This window comes from Tasmannia lanceolata, unplaced genomic scaffold (assembly GCF_043159265.1).
Source record: "Tasmannia lanceolata isolate RefF3 unplaced genomic scaffold, GAP_Taslan_0.1 ptg000112l, whole genome shotgun sequence".
NCBI lineage: Eukaryota > Viridiplantae > Streptophyta > Magnoliopsida > Canellales > Winteraceae > Tasmannia > Tasmannia lanceolata.
Window position 1 is genome coordinate 931,589 of NW_027518789.1, and position 20,766 is coordinate 952,354.

The 20,766-nt window shown below is 42.0% G+C and overlaps 1 non-coding gene and 1 pseudogene across 1 annotated transcript; one reads left to right on the forward strand and one right to left on the reverse strand.

Annotated features, from left to right (window-relative positions):
• Positions 1-3,658: 3,658 nt before the first annotated feature.
• Positions 3,659-20,532, reverse strand: LOC143865811 (uncharacterized; annotated as a pseudogene).
• Positions 14,554-14,660, forward strand: LOC143865835 (small nucleolar RNA R71). Its single transcript, XR_013242126.1, has one exon. It is a non-coding gene; the product is annotated as a small nucleolar RNA R71 (small nucleolar RNA).
• Positions 20,533-20,766: the final 234 nt, after the last annotated feature.

Genomic DNA, 20,766 nt, shown 5'->3' on the forward strand with positions numbered 1-20,766 from the left:
ATTAGAGCCCAATTTAGGAACAGTGGTGTCAAGTCGTGTCCTAGGTTTTAGGGAGTCTTAGGTTTTAGGGAGTCCTAGAGTTAGGAGTCCAGCCTCATCACGTACGTTTGCTATGGATAGCAACCGTGCCATAGGTCTAGTCACACTAGTCACCCAATCTTTCCCTAGGACAAGCCTAGTTACCTAGGATGTAGGTTAACCTACATTAGTCTAAGGGACAACTTGCATTTAGATGAGAATCATATAGCATCTTAGATGAAATCTTAAGATAATAAAATCCTCAACTTGAATTAAATAACTTCTTTTAAAACTGTTGAAACAGTCACTCCAGTCTAGATCGGTGTCTTAGTTGAGTTAGGCATAAATAGCTTAGCTTAGGTGCACCGAACTACGTCGACTCTGATCCCAGTGAGGCTTGGGTACGTAGGCAGGTTGGATGCTTGATGGCATACCAATCACGAGTCAGCTCCACAACAAATTGTGGGGTTTTGTATATTAATTTTCTTGTAAATTCTTAATTAAATCACTTAGGACTTTCCATGAAATTAGAATTTTAGGAGAACATTCACTTAGATTGAATTCAAACAAATTAAGAAATCAAAATACACATTTAGGATCTACATTGAAATTTGATCATAGGATGCATGTCACATAGTTAGCACACTAACATAGAGTTAAATGAGCCATTTAAAAGAAATTCAAAAGAGTTAACTTTTGGAATTGAAGACCGATTATCGGGCAGGAATGGTGCATGTGGTGGATAACTCCCCATACCTTCCATTCTTGTAACCACGTAACGAGTCTAGATTTCTGGTTAATTTCGGGTCCTAGATCCCATATCTAGGTGGCGACTCTGTCACTCTCTTTTGTGTGGAATTCAGATTGCCTTAGTGATCCCAAGTTCACATAAAAGATGAATTAAAATCAATAATAAAAATGCACACGCCAATCGCGTGGGTACGAGAGACCAAGAGAGAGCGTGGCGGCTCGCGCCCCACCCCTCTCGCGGGATCGGATCCCACAGGTGTCTTGAGCTCCCTTTCTTTCTTTTGTAATGGTCCTTGGAGACCCTACTTTTTGTAATGGCTCTTCGAAGTCCTATTTTTTGTAATAGCCCTTCGAGGCCCCACTTTTTCATGAATGGAAATTACATTTTGTTGTCCGTTATCCACTTATGTTTGCATCTGGCTAATACTGTTTGATTCTATACTGTGGGCCAAAAATATTCCGGGCAGACGTTTGAGCTTCGGTTGACCCGGGTCCTTACGGGGGTGAACCGAGGTGAGCTATCCAACGAGTACCCAAGTTTTAGTGAACTGGGTTTCCAAGTAGCTTTGGTTTTTGCTGTCCGGACTTGTTCCTGACCGGGAGAGCGCTCCCGGTCTTTGCGGAGACGAGCCGAGGGGAACCAAACAGTGAGTACCCTAGTTTTAGTGAACTGGGTTTCCAAGTAGCTTTGGTTTTTGCTGTCCGAACTTGTTCCTGACAAGGAGTGTGCTCCCGGTCTTTGCGGAGACGAGCCGAGGCGAACCAAGCAGCGAGTACCCTACTTTTAGTGAACTGGGTTTCCAAGTAGCTTTGGTTTTTGCTGTCCGGACTTGTTCCTGACCAGGAGTGCGCTCCCGGTCTTTGCGGAGACGAGCCGAGGTGACCGAAGCAGTGAGTACCTTAGTTTTAGTGAAGTGGATTTCCAAGTAGCTTTGGTTTTTGGTGTCCGGACTTGTTCCTGACCAGGAGTGCGCTCCCGGTTTTTGCGGAGACGAGCCGAGGCGAACCAAGCAGCGAGTACCCTAGTTTTAGTGAACTGGGTTTCCAAGTAGCTTTGGTTTTTGCTGTCCGGACTTGATCCTAACCAGGAGTGCGCTCCCGGTCTTTGCGGAGACGAGCCGAGGCGAACCAAGCAGTGAGTACCCTAGTTTTAGTGAACTGGGTTTCCATGTAGCTTTGGTTTTTGTTGTCCGGACTTGTTCCTGACTAGGAGTGCGCTCCCGGTCTTTACGGAGACGAGCCAAGACGAACCAAGAAGCGAGTACCCTAGTTTTAGTGAACTGGGTTTCCAAGTGGCTTTGGCTTTTGCTGTTCGGACTTGTTCCTGACCAAGAGTACGCTCCCGGTCTTTGCGGAGACGAGCCAAGGCGAACCAAGCAGTGAGTACCCTAGTTTTAGTGAACTGGGTTTCCAAGTTGCTTTGGTTTTTGCTGTCCGGACTTGTTCCTGACCTGGAGTGCGCTCCCGGTCGTTGCGGAGACGAGCCGAGGCAAACCAAGCAGTGACTACCCTAGTTTTAGTGAACTGGGTTTCCATGTAGCTTTGGTTTTAGCTGTCCGGACTTTATCCTAACCAGGAGTGCGTTCTCGGTCTTTGCGGAGACGAGCCGAGGCGAACCAAGCAGTGAGTACCCTAGTTTTAGTGAACTGGGTTTCCAAGTAGCTTTGGTTTTTGCTGTCCGGGCTTGTTCCTAACCAGGAGTGCGCTCCTGGTCTTTGCGGAGACGAGCCGAGGCGAACCAAGCAGTGAGTACCCTAGTTTTAGTGAACTGAGTTTCCAAGGAGTGCGAGGAGATTTGTAAAAGAGCCTCTATCATTCACATTCAATACATACATTTACAATCACTTTTACGCCGGGTGGTCTACTACTGATAGTATTTTCAGAGGTTTTTCTAGTTCCAGGCATGGGGTAGTAGGTGCTCCCCAAGCGTCTCCAGCTTATAACTTCCTGGGCGAATCACCTCTTTTACTCGGTACGGCCCCTCCCAGGTCGGGGAGAGTTTTCCGATCTTCTTCGGTTGGGAGATAGCAGCTTTCCTCAGGACTAGATCCCCTGCTCAGAATTCTCTGGGGCGTTTCTTCAAATCATGATAGTTGGACACTTTCTGCTTGTAGGCGGCGACCCTGATTCAGGACTCTTCTCGGGCTTCTTCCAGTAAGTCGAGATTTCCGCGGAGCCCGTCTCCATTGAGCTGTTCGTTGAAGTTGGTGACTCTGGGAGACGGGGCGTCCACATCAACGGGTATTACGGCCTCCGTCCCGAAGGACAAGTTGAATGGTGACTCCCCCGTTGGTGTGCGCGGGGTGGTGCGATACGCCCATAGGACATGATAAAGTTCATCTACCCATCGGCTAGCCTTTTCGTCCATCCTCTTTTTAATCCCCTGAAGCAAGATTATGTTCGTTACTTCGGTCTGCCCATTCGTTTGAGGGTGCGCTACTGAAGTGAATCTCTGTTCGATCTTCAAGTCGGAGCAGAACTTTTGAAAGTTTCGGCAGTCGAATTGTCTACCGTTGTCCGTTATTAAGACGCGTGGGATCCCGAACCTGCAAACCACCGACTTCCAAAAGAAGTTCTGCATGTTTTGCTCTGTGATCTGGGCTAGAGGTTCGGCCTCCACCCACTTGGTGAAATAGTCAATGGCCACTACTACAAACGTGCGCCTTCCGGAGGCTGGTGGAAAGGGGCCGAAGATGTCCATCCCCCATACTGCGAAGGGGAGTGGGCTGATGATCGGTGCCATAGAAACAGCAGGTTGGTGGATAGTGGGAGAGAACTTTTGGCATCTCTCGCACTTCTTGACCAGGTCCAGTGCGTCTTGCCTTAAGGTTGGCCAGTACAGGCCTCTCAGCAGCACTTTGATTGCCAGGGCCTTGCCCCTAGGTGTTTCCTACAAATTCCTTCGTGCGTCTCTTGTAAGGCGTATGTGGCGTTGGTATGGGAGGGTGTACGACCTTTTGTACAAGCTCTCACCATCAAGGGAAAACCGGGCTGCTCTCTGTATCACTTTGCGGGCCTCCTTCTTGGCTTCGGGAAGCTTCCCTCTACGTAGGTATTCAATGATTTCGTTCATCCAACAGGACTCGTGCTCCACCTGCATTACTTCGGCGGCCTCATTTTCGATACTGGATTGATACTAGATTTCTGTAGAAACTCCATACATATACTCCCAAGGGTGGTGTATCCGGTGGTGTATCCGGATGCAGCCAGTTTAGACAGCACATCCACTTTTGCATTTTCTGTTATAGGGATTCTGATGACCTCAAAATCTTTGAGCTTGCTGGCTAACTGGAGGACCATCTAGAGGTATTTGATCATACGTTCGTCGCGGGCCTCATAGACCCCTTGAATCTGGTTTGCAACCAGCTGAGAGTCACAGTACGCTTTCAGCCTTTGGGTGCCGGTCTGGACTGCTAGGTTCATTCCGGCGAGGAGGGCCTCATATTCTGCCTCATTGTTGGACGCGCGGAATCCGAACCTTAGGGCGTAATCTAAAGTGAAGCTGTCAGGCCCGGTGAGAACCAAACCAGCTCCACAGCCACCCTTGTTCGAAGATCCGTCCACGTACACTTCCCAGAGTGGTTCGATGGTCGATGGATCCTGCTCTGCCGGTACGGAGACGATTTCTGCTCTTATTGGTTCAGTCCCAGCTTCTGTTCGCTCCTCCGTTGTGGATTCTTTCTCCACAGCCAGGGTTTGGACAATTTCAGATTCAGTGCTCTACTGGGGGATGGTGCATTCAGCGACGAAGTCTGCCAGCAGTTGAGCCTTTATCGCTGGTCTAGGCATGTACTGGATATCGAATTCACTCAGCCCCACGGCCCATTTCACGAGTCGTCCTGAGGTGTCCGGCCTATGGAGAACCTGCCGGAGCGGCTGATCTGTCAGGACTTTTATCGTGTAGGCTTGAAAATACGGCCTCAATTTTCTCGCTGCCATGATCAAGGCGTAGGCCAATTTCCCAACCCGCGGGTCCCCTGGGCTTCGTCCCTCAGATCGAGTAGCTCAATCGGCAGCGATTCCACCGCATTTTTGCCTTTGAGTGCCATGGCATAGCACTCCCTGGACTGTGGTTGGTCTCCCCAGACTTCTCCCACGCCGTTTGGCGTTATGAATTTCATTTTCTAGTGATACACTGAAGCGACTGCACGGATTAGGTTCTGGCCGGGTCGTCCCAAGATAGCGTTGTAGACCGAAGTGGCCCTCACTACCAGGAAGTTGACCATCGCGAAGGCTTGACAGGGCGGCTCTCCGACGATGACTGGGAGTTCAGTCTATCCTTCCACTTTCACGACCTCCCCTGAAAAACCGATTAGATCGGAGTTTGCCGGCCTCAAACGATCGTCACCTATCATCATTTTCTGGAAAGCATGATAGTAGAGGATATCTGCCGAACTCCCGTTGTCGACAAGGATTTTCTTCACTTCCCAGTTCGCGACGGGCATAGTCAGGACCAGGGCGTCGTCGTGTGGCAGTATCAAGTTTTCGAGATCCGCATCTGAAAAGGAGATCTCATTCTCCATCTTCATCTTTATGCTGCATGTGTGCACGGCGTTGACTCGGCGTGCGTATGCTTTTCGAGCAGCCGATGATGTGCCCCCAGCGGCATGTCCGCCCTAATCGTGCTGATGACCCCCTTTGGCTGGGATCGGCGTGCCTCTTGTCGTGGACTGGATGGCAGGGGAGATTGATTCCGGGCAGGGGCGGCTGTGACCGTCGAGGGCTCTGGCCCTGGGGACTCTTTTCTCGGCGCTCTCTTCTGTGGCCGTCACCTCGGACGTACTTTTTCAAGTATCCCCGACAAATCAGCAGCTCGATTTCTTCCTTAATCTGCCAACACTCGTCTGTGTCGTGACCGTGGTCCTTGTGGAACCGACAGTACTTCGATTTGTCTCTTGTTAGAGAAATTAAATAACCGCAAGTGCACGGATCGTGTAAATACGGTCGAACTCAGGGAAGAAAAATCTAGTTGTCAATCCTATTCTTCTACCGATTAGAATACTAGCTATGATATAATGTTGCCTGGAATGGACTCAGGATTTTCGTGGACTTAGACCTCGGAGCCAACACTATATATAAGCATATATCCTATTCAATCTAAGAATCAAATTCAACTAAGATCTTTTTGATTTAAAATCCCAATTTAGGCAAAGTGTACCAAATTTTAATGATCTCTATTAACTACTTATCTAATTTAATTAGAAAACTAAATTCTAAGGGCTTAAGTAAATTGGAAAATTGCAAAAGTAATTTGGAATAGTGTAAAAACCTTAATTCAATATAAAAGAACTTAGGGTTAGAATCCACCATGAGTTTGGATTAGATTGATTAATTAAAACAACTCTTGAATTGGGTTGAAAATTCGATTAACTAGTCAATAAGGAATAAGATCAAAGGGATGTCATTCATTATAAGTAATTAATCAAATCCACTCTCCAATTTATATTAATTATATAGAACTTTATATTTGTTAATCAACAATCATTCATACGAAAGGGGAAAGCCAATGGCATGAATGATTGGAATTTTCCAAACACAAAATTCTACACAATTTTTCAATTGAGTAGATTGATTTAATTATAAATATTTCTCCTTCCCCATGGTTTCAACTAAACCCTAAGTAATTAGGATTTAGTTGTTCATGGAAAAGTGAAGAAAAATAAAAATAAAGGAGATAGAAAAGAGAAGAGATGTCATATAAGAACTTAAACAAGCAAAATAACACAAGAACTCTCTTTAATATTGAACTTCAAAACAAAAGTACATCGAATTATAACTTGGAATTGAACTTGAAAATAAAGAACAAAAGTAAAGTAAACTTAGTCTTTTTCTCTTCTTCTCAAGTTTTGGTTGACTCCTTGTTCGCCTTAGATTGATGTTGAACGGTTGGATCGACCTCCTTGAAAAAAAGAATGAAAAATAAAACAAGAGAATAAGAGGAGATTAATGGGCAAAATTTTGAGAAGAACAAGAAGAGGTGGAAAATTATTAGAAAAGAACAAACGAAAAATAAAGAGATGATAGCAAAAAGAGAGGGTTCGGCCAACTTAGTGGTGAGAAAACCAAAAAAGTGTGTAGAGAGAGGAGAGGGTGTACAGAGAAAAAAAAATAGCCAGGAGAGGGAAAGAGAGCCCTTCAATATTTAAAGAAACCTCTTTTCTTTGAAAATTAGATATATGGCCAATTTGGCAACTCTTTCTTTCTTCCTTGGTTGTGATAGGTCCCACCGTGTACAACGCTATGGTTGCTTTGGTTTCAAACAAAGCTACTGGAAAGTGCATGCTTCAAGTATCAAGGTGGGCTCCACTTTCCTATTATATATATATATATATATATATATATATATATATATATATATATATGCAAAGAAATTTTAGAAACAAGAAACATGGGCAGCTCTCTATGAAGAAACGTTGCATGGTTTTTTAAGCATTCCAGTGGGTCCCACATGCATAGAACATTGCTATTTTTTTTATAAAATGTGACTGCCCTTTACTCCAAAATGTGAACTGCTAGATCGGAATGTATGGGTGTACACCTCCAAATTGCAAGTGGGTCATACAAAATTAGAAATTGGGTTGAATTTTTAGAAGGAAACAAGGTGGATAGAAATTGAACGGTTAAGATCATCCTACAACACATGGCAAGCACAAGGTGGGCCCACATGATTGAATGATCTCGATCGTCCAATTGATTGCCATCATGTAAATTAGTCGTTTTCCAAAAATCCTCCACCGAAATAGCAAGGATAGAGAGAGAGAGAATGGCAACCCAACCATGTGATGTGTAAAAAAAAAACTTGCCCAAAAAATCTGACTGCCTTTAATAGCCCTTTTTTCGTAGGTGATTCCAACACTACTCAAAGTGATATTGGCACCTCCCTCTTCCAACAACAACTTCTAACAAAAAATGGAATTGCATGATGTTATATATGCCCAACTTGCATGAAAATTGCTAATTCCAATAACCACTAAAGTAGTAATTGCTTTATACCAAGATGATCCTTTAATCAACCGACTCCCTCTCCAAGTAATTTATCCACCATGTAGGGTCCACATGTGATGCAAACATAGAAAGTGGTTGGTCAAGTTGCCTCTTTTTCCACTCCCACAAGTTGATCTAAACCGTCCACTTAAATGGACCATGGTGTACTTTGGTTGCGCCCAAAATTAAAATGATCTAGACCACACAATGATAGATCTAAACCGTTCACTTGATTAGGCCTCGATGTAAATCCTCTATGCGTAATCCAAGCTGTCCGTTGTGTGGGCTGTTCCAAATTCATCCCCAAAATTGATCTTGACAGTTCACTTATCAAACCACAATGTAGGAGGGTCATATCCTAAATGATGATCCGAACCATCTATGAGGTGGGTCTACATAAATGGGGACAGACAATCCCACTTGTGCTCACACAGTGTGGTGCGCGCAAAAATCATTTCTATGGGATGAACCTAACTGTCCATTTAGTGGGTTATAATTTCTTAAAGGGATGATCTTGGCCATTGATGCTATTTCCTTGGAATTTCATTGTTTTAGCTCCATTTTTCTTGAAAAATCCGAAATAATCCTGAAACATCAAAAACAAGGAAAACACATCAAATAGCACTGCTCTAAAAGTAAGAAGATAATCATTCCTACCTACAATTAACACATAAATGTGCTCATTAGATTCCCCCATACTTGAGCTTTGCTTATCCTCAAGCAAACAAGAAGAAAATAAAGAAAAATAGGAACAAAATAAAATCCTAACTCACTTTCGTAGGAATAACGATTGCACTTAGCACGTGCAACAAGCCTTTAAATCCCAAGGTTACCCTAGTGGACGAGTTGTGTCTCGTGAGTGTTTGCAGTGAATATACACACAAAATTCTAAAAACAAACTTTTCTTCCAAATCTCACTATAGAATAAAGCCAAAAATTTCTAATCATCTGTCTTTGATAAATTACTCAAAATAGAAGAACAAGAATACCCATATACTTAAACTTTGCATCCTATCCCAAGTTGAAAAAATTAGAAAAATATTTTAAGTAAGGAAACTTCTTTTGAATTTTTTATACTCTTCTCCCTTAAATTTGCTTCTAATGTAATCGTACCGTAAAAGGAATTTGATTCGGAAACTTCGTAGAAAACTTACAAATTTATATGGTCCACCTTACTTTCCAATTTTTCCATAATTTCTAAGAATAGAACTCACTTTTTGTAATGCTCTACTGCTTTTGGCATGAATGACATGCAGGGCATGCACCAGACACCCAGGCTACTAAGCAGTGTCCGACTAATCTTTGATTTGCATATATCATAGACATTGATGCATATGAGTTCAAGTTTTACCTTTGATTATGTGCAATGCTTTGATTTATTAAGCTTTCTAATTGACCCATGTATGGAGTTTTCAGTCAGTTGCTCTCAAGCCAGTTGGCTTTAAGGAACTAGGCATAAAAACCCTTCAGACTTAATAGCTCAAGTCAAAAAGGCTACAAATCAGAACTATAATCAAAAGGTAAACTTTCTAAAAATAAATTTTTTTTTTAACCTTGCTTTCCTTTTTCACTATACCATATAAAAAGCAAGTTTCTATTTCTATTTCTTATTCAAATCCTTTTAAAAGAAAGATTCCAAAAGAAAAACAAAACTAAGGAAAGTATTCTTTCTAATATTTCAAATTCCAAAATTAAAATATCCACTAACTTTCTTTCTTAAAATAGGAAAACAACTTTCCTTTTAAGAATACCAAGTTCTTTCTAATTTGAGAAAAATACCAAAAACAAAAGGAAAAGAAAATTTCTAACTTTAACTATAGAAAAGATTAGAAAATAAAGTTTCCAAAAGCTACCCCCCATACTTGATTTATGCATTGTCCTCAAGGCATTAAAAATAGAAAGAAAAATATGAGGACTAAAAATAGAAAGGAGGGTACGTACCGTATTTGTTTAGGCATGATTCGAATAGGAAGGTTCATAGAGATCCATGACCTCTTCCATATCCGGCTTTGACAACTCAATAAATGGCTTTAATCTTTGACCATTAACTTTAAAAATCTCACCATTGTTTGGATTTAGAACCTCGACCGCACCATGGGAGAAAACTTTATTAACCACATATGGTCCATCCCAACGGGATCTTAACTTACTTGGAAAGATATGCAATCTTGAATTGTAGAGAAGCACTTGTTCACCCTCTTGAAACGATTTTCTCAAAATATGTTTGTCATGAAAAGCTTTTGTCTTCTCTTTATAGATTTTTGCATTCTCGTAGGCATCATTCCGCAACTCTTCCAACTCAGAAAGTTGTAATCGCCTTTGAACACCTGCAGAAGACAAATCAAAGTTTAGTTTCTTAATAGCCCAAAAAGCTTTATGTTCCAATTCAACCGGGAGGTGACAAGCTTTGCCATACACAAGGCGGTAAGGAGACTGGCCAAGATCAGTCTTGAATGCCGTCCTATGAGCCCACAAGGCATCCACTAATCTAATGGACCAATCTTTGCGGTTTGGATTCACAGTCTTCTCCAAAATTTGCTTAATTTGCCTATTTGAAACCTCCACTTGGCCACTCGTTTGAGGATGATAAGGCGTGGCTAACTTATGAGTAATACCATATTTCTTCATAAGAGCTTCAAACGGTCTATTACAAAAGTGTTTACCTCTATCACTAATGATGGCACGAGGTGTACCGAAGCGCAAAAAAATGTTTTCTTGAAGAAACTTGACCACCACCTTGTGGTCATTGGATTTGCAAGCAATGGCTTCAATCCATTTTGACACATAATCTACACCTAACAAAATATACAAGTTTCCAAAAGAGTTGGGAAATTGTCTCATAAAATCAATACTCCACACATCGAAGATTTCTACCACTAAGATCGGGTTGAGGGGCATCATATTTCGCTTTGTAACTCTTCCTAACGACTGGCAAGATCTACATGCCTTACAAAAATCAAAAGCATCCCTAAAAAGACTTGGCCAATAGAAACCACATTGTAAAACTTTGTGCGCGGTTTTGTTTGCACTAAAGTGGCCACCACAGGCTTGATCATGGCAAAAAGATAAAATCGATTGGTACTTATGATCGGGCACACATCGTCGGACAATCTGATTCGAACAAGTTTTGAACAAATAGGGGTAATCCCAAAAGAAATACTTTACCTGTGAGTGAAATCGGTATTTGTCTTGGTTGGACCAATGATCCGGTGTAGTACCTGTAACCAAGTAATTCACAATATCCGCATACCATGGCTCACTAGAAATAGCAAACAATTGCTCATCAGGGAAGTTTTCATTAATTGGACCTTCGTCATTCTTTGCATTAGGAAGTCTAGATAAGTGATCGGCAACCAAGTTTTCCGTACCATTTTTATCTCTAATCTCCAAATCAAACTCTTGAAGAAGTAAAACCCACCTAATGAGACGAGCTTTAGCATCCTTCTTTCCAACAAGATACTTGATTGCCGAATGGTCGGTATAAATTATCACATGCGATCCAATCAAGTAGGACCGAAACTTCTCTAATGCAAACACAACCGCTAAGAATTCTTTTTCCGTAGTGGTGTAGTTGAGTTGTGCATCATTGAGAGTTCTACTTGCGTAATAGATTACATGTGGTAATTTATTGAATCTTTGATCTAACACGGCTCCTATTGCAAAGTCGGAAGCATCACACATAATTTCAAACGGTTCGGTCCAATTAGGTGCTTGAATGATGGGAGCCCTAGTTAGCTCATTTTTCAAACACTCAAAAGAATCGAAGCATTCTTTGGAAAACTCAAATTTTTGATCTTTTGCTAACAAGTTGGTTAGAGGCCTAGCATTTTTAGAAAAATCTTTTATAAAACGCCGGTAAAAGCCCGCATGGCCCAAAAATGATCGAATATCCTTCACACTTTTGGGTGGTGGAAGATGGACAATGAGGTCCACCTTGGCTTTATCAACCTTAATTCCTTCTTTAGAAATCACATGACCTAAAACTATGCCCTCTTTTACCATAAAATGACACTTTTTCCAATTGAGGACAAGGTTCTTTTCTCTACTCCTTTCTAAGACCAATTTTAAGTGATGTAAATATTCGGCATAGGCGGAGCCATGAATAGAAAAATCATCCATAAAAACCTCTAAGAAGGTCTCCACCATGTCAGAAAAGATACTCATCATGCATCTTTGAAAAGTTGCCGGTGCATTCCATAACCCAAAAGGCATGCGTCTATAAGCAAACGTTCCGAAGGGGCATGTGAATGTCGTTTTCTCTTGATCTTCAGGAGCTATAGGAATTTGGTTATAACCAGAATATCCATCAAGAAAGTAATAATACTCATGACCCGCTAACCTTTCTAACATTTGATCAATAAAAGGCAAAGGAAAGTGATCCTTCCAAATAGCGGCATTAAGCTTTCGGTAGTCAATACAAACCCGCCACCTTGTTTGAATACGAGTAGGAATAAGTTCATTGGTGGCGGATTGTATAACGGTAACTCCCGACTTCTTAGGCACTACTTGGACGGGACTCACCCATTGGCTATCCGAGATGGGATAAATGATCTCATTATCTAACCATTTTAAAATCTCTTTTTTGGATTGCTTCCTTCATCACAGGATTAGCCCTTCTTTGATGTTCCCTTGAAGGTTTGGCACCCTCAACGAGATGGATGTGATGTTGCACAATCGAAGGGCTAATTCCTTTGATGTCGGCCATTGTCCAACCTATGGCTTCCTTGTTATCTTTTAGCAATTTAATGAGTTCCTCCTCTTGAGGGGAGGTTAGGTCCGCAGCAATTATTACAGGCAAAGTACAATTATCACCCAAAAATGCATAACGTAAATGAGAAGGCAAGGGCTTCAACTCCAACTGTGGCGCTTCTTCGATTGATGTCTTTGGAAGAGATGTTGCGAGTGGTCCAACAGGCTCCACGTTTTGGATGGCAAAAGCTTTGGAAAAAAAATCATCTCCATCATTTCCTAGTTCGTCCAAGCATTCTTGGAATCCTGCATCAAAATAAATTTCAAAATTAGAAATAATATCGTCAGGAAAGGAATGCAACATATTGATTTCTTCATGAAAATTTGGTTGCTTACCCAATCTAAAGACATTAAAATCAACCGATGTGTTTCCAAAAGACAATTTCATTAATCCATTTCTACAATTAATTAGAGCGTTGCTAGTGGCAAGGAACGGCCTACCAAGGATGATAGGAATTTGATCCTTGATATTAGCAACAGGCTCGGTATCTAACACAACAAAATCTACGGGAAATAAAAAATCACCTACTTTAACTAACACATCCTCAACCATTCCTTTGGGTGTTTAAATTGATCTATCCGCCAATTGAAGAGTGATGGTGGTTGGTTTGAGGTTTCCTAATCCTAGTTGCTTAAATACAACACTTGCACCCAAATCCAAAAGAGCATGTTCAATATTTGTGTTACCAATAGTGCAAGAAATAGTAGGACATCCTGGATCCTTATACTTAGCCACCATTTGTTGAGACAAGATGGAACTTATATTTGCGGCCAAGAAAGCTTTTTTGGGCACATTAGTTGTGTGCTTTTGTGTGCACAAATCTTTCAACACTTTGGCATAAGTAGGAACCTGAGAAATTGCATCTAATAAAGGAATGTTAATTTGCACTTGTTTAAACACATTTAAAATTTTATCCATGGCATCCACCTTCTTCTTATTAGCAAGTCTCCTTGGAAAAGGAGTTTTATGTACATACTCATTTTCAGGTGGAGAAACAACCTGCTCTTCACTTACCTGTTTGGGTTCTGCAATCGAGCCTGTTGGAGGGGAGTCTTTTCTTACCTCTTTGGATGTATCTTGTATATCTATAGAAGGTTCAGATCTGACCTCCTCCTTGTGGTAATCTCTACCACTCCTTAAAGTATATACGGTATTACATTCGTTGGAGGGCTCTTGCGGCGGCAAAATTGGTTGAATGGCGTTCAACTGATTTGGCGGTACCTGTTGATTCATATTCATATTCACGTTCCTTGGATTAGGAACGGGTTGACTTGGCATCTTCCCATTTTCCCTCTCATACAACGTCATGGCAAGTTGGGAGATTTGCTTCTCCATGTTGTGTTGGCTTGTCATGAAAGTGCTAGTGAGAAGTTCTATGCTTTTTTTCTAAGGAAGCTATGCGTGCCAACTCTCCTTGTTTTTGAAAACCCGGCTGTTGCTGATTTGAAACATTATTAATCATGGGGTTTTGAAACGTAGGAGGGGAAGGGGATGGCCGAACAAAAGTGGGAGGGAAGGTGGGCCTAGGTTGGCCGAATTGGCCTTGGCCTTGGAAATTAGATGGCCCACTTTGACTCCATGAAAAGTTGGGATGATTTTTCCATCCCTGATTATAAGTGCTAGAATAAGGATTATTAGCATAAAGAGCACTCACATTCTCATTAGAATTACCAAATTTAGCAAGAGTCGGACACTCTTCCATGACATGGTCCGTGGTTTGACACCAATTACACATGGAAACACTATGTGCAATTTGATTGACTTGTGAAGGTCCTTTAACAACTATTGCTTCTAGCCTTTTGATTAAGCTATCAAGATGAGCCTCTTTTGCCACGGCACCCTCTGTTAGAAATCCCTTACTTGAAGTGGCTCTCTCACCGTCTTGAGTGGATTCCCACTCTCTTGTTTTTTCCGCCAAATCAAGTAAGAAGTTCCATGCCGCGGCCTCATCCGTGAAAGATGTAAAACCGTTAGGACACATGGATTCAAGAAGTTGCTTTGTTTGGTAATCTATGCCCTCATAAATAATTTGGCATAAGTGCCACAAATCAATTCCATGATGAGGACACTCTTGGAGTAGGTCTTTGAACCTCTCCATAAACTTAGAAAATGACTCTAATGGCTTTTGTTTGAATTGTAAAATATCGTTCCTAAGCTTATTAGTTTTATGTAATGGAAAAAACTTTTTTAGGAAAGCGACGGCGAACTCCTCCCAAGTGGTGATGGAGTTCGTTGGTAAGCCATAGAGCCACTTTTTGGCTCCATCCTTGAGTGAAAATGTAATAAACCGCAACTTTACCGCATCATCAGTAAGTTGTTGCAACTTAATCAAAGCACATACATCTTCAAACTCACGCAAAAATAAATAAGCATCCTCCGAAGGGAGGCCATGAAAATGAGGAAGCAAAGAGATAAATTGCGATTTTAGCTCAAAATTATTGCCCTGTGCAATCGGCAATCTAATGCAAGAAGGTTGCGCGGTTCGGGCCGGATAGAAGCGATCGCGCAAACTCTTGGGCGGCTCTTGTTCTTCCGCCATGACTACTTGATTTGGATTTGGTGCGATGTATTCCGCCGTCTCTAACCGGTTTGCTCTTTCTAGTCGATTGACCGAGTTCCGCACCCAACCTGCACTCATAGACACAAGAAAACCAAGTAAGATAGATGGATAGGCAAGAAACCAAAATTATAACTAAACTAAAAATAACTACTAATCTAACACTTCGAATAATTAAGATTCTAATGCAATTCTTTTCCCCGGCAACGGCGCCAAAAACTTGTTAGAGAAATTAAATAACCGCAAGTGCACGGATCGCGTAAATACGGGTCGAACTCAGGGAAGAGAAATCTAGTTGTCAATCCTATTCTTGTACCGATTAGAATACTAGCTATGATATAATGTTGCCTGTAATGGACTCAGGATTTTCGTGGATTTAGACTTCGGAGCCAACACTATATAAAAACGTATATTCTATTCAATCTAAGAATCAAATTCAACTAAGATCTTTTTTATTTAAAATCCTAATTTAGGCAAAGTGTACCAAATTTTAATGATCTCTATTAACTACTTATCTAATTTAATTAGAAAACTAAATTCTAAGGGCTTAAGTAAATTGGAAAATTGAAAAAGTAATTTGGAATAGTGTAAAAACCTTAATTCAATATAAAAGATTACTTAGGGTTAGAATCCACCATGAGTTTGGATTAGATTGATTAATTAAAACAACTCTTGAATTGGGTTGAAAATTCGATTAACTAGTCAATAAGGAATAAGATCAAAGGGATGCCATTCATTATAAGTAATTAATCAAATCCACTCTCCAATTTATATTAATTATATAGAACTTTATATTTGTTAATCAACAATCATTCATACGAAAGGGTAAAGCCAATGGCATGAATGATTGGAAGTTTTCAAACACAAAATTCTACACATTTTTTCAATTGAGTAGATTGATTTAATTATAAATATTTCTCCTTCCCTATGGTTTCAACTAAACCCTAAGTAATTAGGATTTAGTTGTTCATGGAAAAGTGAAGAAAAATAAAAATAAAGGAGATAGAAAAGAGAAGAGATGTCATATAAGAACTTAAACAAGCAAAATAACACAAGTACTCTCTTTAATATTGAACTTCAAAACAAAAGTACATCGAATTATAACTTGGAATTGAACTTGAAAATAACGAATAAAAGTAAAGTAAACTTAGTCGTTTTCTCTTCTTCTCAAGTTTTTGTTGACTCATTGTTCGCCTTCCTTCAAGCCTTGATCGCCTTAGATTGATGTTGAACAGTTGGATCGATCCCCTTGAAAAAAAAGAATGAAAAATAAAACAAGAGAATAAGAGGGGATTAATGGGCAAAAATTTGAGAAGAACAAGAAGAGGTGGAAAATTATTAGAAAAGAACAAACGAAAAATAAAGAGATGATAGCAAAAAGAGAGGGTACGGCCAACTTAGTGGTGAGAAAACATAAAAAGAGTGTAGAGAGAGGAGAGGTTGTACAGAGAAAAAAAATAGCCAGGAGAGGGAAAGAGAGCCCTTCAATATTTAAAGAAACCTCTTTTCTTTGAAAATTAGATATATGGCCAATTTGGAAACTCTTTCTTTCTTCCTTGGTTGTGATAGGTTCCACCGTGTACAACGCTATGGTTGCTTTGGTTTCAAACAAAGCTACTGGAAAGTGCATGCTTCAAGTATCAAGGTGGGCTCCACTTTCCTATTATATATATATATATATATATATATATATATATGCAAAGAAATTTTAGAAACAAGAAACATGGGCAGCTCTCTATGAAGAAACGTTGCATGGTTTTTTAAGCATTCCAGTGGGTCCCACATGCATAGAACATTGCTATTTTTTTTTATAAAACGTGACTTCCCTTTACTCCAAAATGTGAACTGCTAGATCAGAATGTATGGGTGTACACCTCCAAATTGCAAGTGGGTCATACAAAATTAGAAAGTGGGTTGAATTTTTAGAAGGAAACAAGGTGGATAGAAATTGAACGGTTAAGATCATCCTACAACACATGGCAAGCACAAGGTGGGCCCACATGATTGAATGATCTCGACCGTCCAATTGATTGCCATCATGTAAATTGGTTGTTTTCCAAAAATCCTCCACCGACATAGCAAGGAGAGAGAGAGAGAGAGAGAATGGCAACCCAACCATGTGATGTGTAAAAAAAAACTTGCCTAAAAAATCTGACTGCCTTTAATAGCCCTTTTTTCGTATGTGATTCCAACACTACTCAAAGTGATATTGGCACCTCCCTCTTCCAACAACAGCTTCTAACAAAAAATGGAATTGCATGATGTCATATATGCCCAACTTGCATGCAAATTGCTAATTCCAATAACCACTAAAGTAGTAATTGCTTTATACCAAGATGATCCTTTAATCAACCGACTCCCTCTCCAAGTAATTTATCCACCATGTAGGGTCCACATGTGATGCAAACATAGAAAGTGGTTGGTCAAGTTGCCTCTTTTTCCACTCCCACAAGTTGATCTAAACCGTCCACTTCAATGGGCCATGGTGTACTTTGGTTGCACCCAAAATTAAAATGATCTAGACCACACCATGATATATCTAAACCGTTCACTTGATTAGGCCTCGATGTAAATCCTCTATGCGTAATCCAAGCTATCCGTTGTGTGGGTTGTTCCAAATTCATCCCCAAAATTGATCTTGACAGTTCACTTATCAAACCACAATGTAGGAGGGTCATATCCTAAATGATGATCCGAACCATCTATGAGTTGGGTCTACATAAATGGGGATAGACAATCCCACTTGTGCTCACACAGTGTGGTGCACGCAAAAATCATTTCTATGGGATGAACCTAACTGTCCATTTAGTGGGTTATAATTTCTCAAAGGGATGATCTTGGCCATTGATGCTATTTCCTTGGAATTTCATTGTTTTAGCTCCATTTTTCTTGAAAAATCTGAAATAACCCTGAAATATCAAAAACAAGGAAAACACATCAAATAGCACTGCTCTAAAAGTAAAAAGATAATCATTTCCTACCTACAATTCACACATAAATGTGCTCATTATCTCTCTTACTTCCCTTGGAGGTCATTCTAGTCGGCCACCTTACGAACTCTTCTCCTCTAATTGCGGCCAGTATGTGTCTCCGGGAGGTGTTGAGAGGAGTAAAGTTCTCTTCCCTCCTCTGGGGGGACTTCTCTCTTCTAGGGGCCTTATCATCCCTACGCTGCTTGGTAGGGTTCTTGTCTTCAGAGGTTCTCCTCCGATTGGAGTCCAGGGCCGCTAGCGTCTCGTCCACTGCTATATATTTCTCCGCTCCGGCCATCAGATCCGCTAGTGAGTGTGGGTTTTGGCGAGCCACTGACCGGCAAAAATCGTTGGATCTAGCGCCTGCGAGGAGCGCGTTCATGGCGGCTGAGGGATCCAAATTCGGCACTTGGAGTGCCTCCCTGTTGAAGCGGGTGACGAACACCTTCAGAGGTTCGTTGTCCTCCTGTCGCAAGGCCATCAAGGATGCTGTGGTTTTCCTTGGCCTACGGCTGCTCATGAAATGGCGGACCAGATCGTCCCCAAAGTCTTCAAAGTTGGTGATGGAGTTCGGTTTGATCCTTGAGTACCAGTCACGGGCCGCACCAGTCAGTGTGGTCGGGAATGCTCTGCAGAGGAAGCCATCGGACGTGCCGTGGAGGAGCATCATCCTTCTAAACATTTCCAAATGGTCCACAGGGTCAGTGGTCCCGTCATATTGCGAGACGGTTGGCATTTTAAACCCCCTGTGCGCCGGGGCGTTCATAACATTGTCGGTTAACGGCATTTTACTTGAGAATGCCCTCGCAGCAGGCCGACTCTGATCCTTTGCCAGCTCTTCTATTCTGTGGTCTATTTCTTCTATCCTCTGTAGCATCGGATCAGCTCTTCTGTCTGCTCGGTCCAACGATTTGTTTTTCTCAATCGACGGGCTCGCGGCGGAGCCGGAATGACTTTCCGGACTCCTTCGACGAGGTCGAGATTTTTCTTGCGACGCGCGGCCTTCTTGGGCCAGGTGCTTTTGCGCGGAACGGGACCGTGACCTCCGGCGGTGGTGAGGTTCCGTATGGGCATGCCGGTTCTAGAGTGATGGACTTGCCTTGAGTGGTGAGTCCGGTCTTCATCGTGGTGCACTGAATCTCTCCTGTGGGCATTCGACCTTTCCTGTATAGGTCGTGGAGCTTCTGGAGGATGTTGGGGAGGCGCTTGGATTAGTTGTTGGTATTGACCGACAAGGGCCGTCATCTGTTGAAAGAGAGCTTGAACTTGATCCGGAGTGGGCGTGGGATTGAGGTGTTCTGAACGAGCTGGGCTCTGTTCTGCTGTAGCAGAAGTAGCCACCACCTGTGAGGCGATTCGCTCGCTTCGGGTTCTGCGAGGTAGCATGGCTCTGGTAGTTCGTGCGGTTGGTACCCGGGCACTCCTCCGTCCTGCAATTTTATAAGGGGATTTGAACAGCTTTTAGTTCGCGGTCCCACGGATGGCGCCAATCTGTTAGGCCTAAAATCGGTAACATATACGGCAGTGACGTAAGAGCTGAGCTGGAGGACCCGAGGAGCCGAAGTGAAGGAGCTGAGTTCTGCGGAACCGAAGCAAAGGAGTTGAGTCCCTGCACAAGAGCAAACGATGTCAGAATGACCAACCCGGAGTCGTTGCTCTGGACAGGCCCTTCGACACTCAAGTCAGTATGAGCAGGAGTGCAGAGCGAGTTTTAAGAGTGGTGGTTGAGAAGTTATTACCCTTTGGTCTGAGCCCTGAAAGGCCATCTATAGTGGGAAACCTGAGGTGGTTGGATTACCTACCCCAGGACAGGTGTCGGCCTCTTACGGGTTTAAGTTTACCTACTCTTAGGTAATTACAAGGCTACCCCTGGGCCGACACTGGATTTGTTGTGGGCCATCCTGGGGCCACGTGTCGACAGCTAATTGGCTGCTGTTTTTCATACCCCATCAAAAAGTGCCCATCAATGGAAAACTAATTATCTCAATGCAGTGCATTCATTCATACATTGACAGAGAAAGTGAGAGGAAGATAGAAGGGACTTGTCTGCCGGTTGTCAGATTCAGAAGCATGCATATAACCAAGACCCTCCAAGGATCGTGGGCACGATAGGATTTTCTCAACTTTACAACTATCTGATGTGATTTCTCCTCTCTATTTACCCTCTTCAGCAATTCACCTTCTCTTTTGTCTTCAGTTTCAAGGTGAAAGTAGTAGGAAACAATCCTTACATAATCTATGTTCTTCCTCTTGGATGATGCCTTTAATTTGGGCCTCTCGTTTTGTTCTTGGGCAGTGGTGGCAGCAGTGATGGAAGAGAAGGCCACCACCAATTGAGTGCTGCCCTTTTTGTTTCTCTTCTTCGTCTTGGGGCTAATTTCATTTAGAACACCTTTCTTCCTCATCTCTTTCTCTACATCTACTGGTTCGTCCTCACTGTTCAACATATACTTGTCCAGCTTCTTAGGGGTGTTTCTCAGCATGTGAGAGCAGCCACACATGCTTACTTCTCAGCAGATTTTGTCTTATTCATTGACAAAGACATTCCGCTTGCATCCATTAAATATCTTACTCACGTTGTCATCCATACACTTAAGCTACTTCCACTTGTTATTCTTTTTGGCTTTGTCAGCCAATCTTCTGATAATAACACTGCTCGATTTGTCTTAGGCTTCTTTAATTAAGTTGAAAAGTAAAGATTGTTGGAACTGTTGGAACGGTAGAGAAGAAAACCT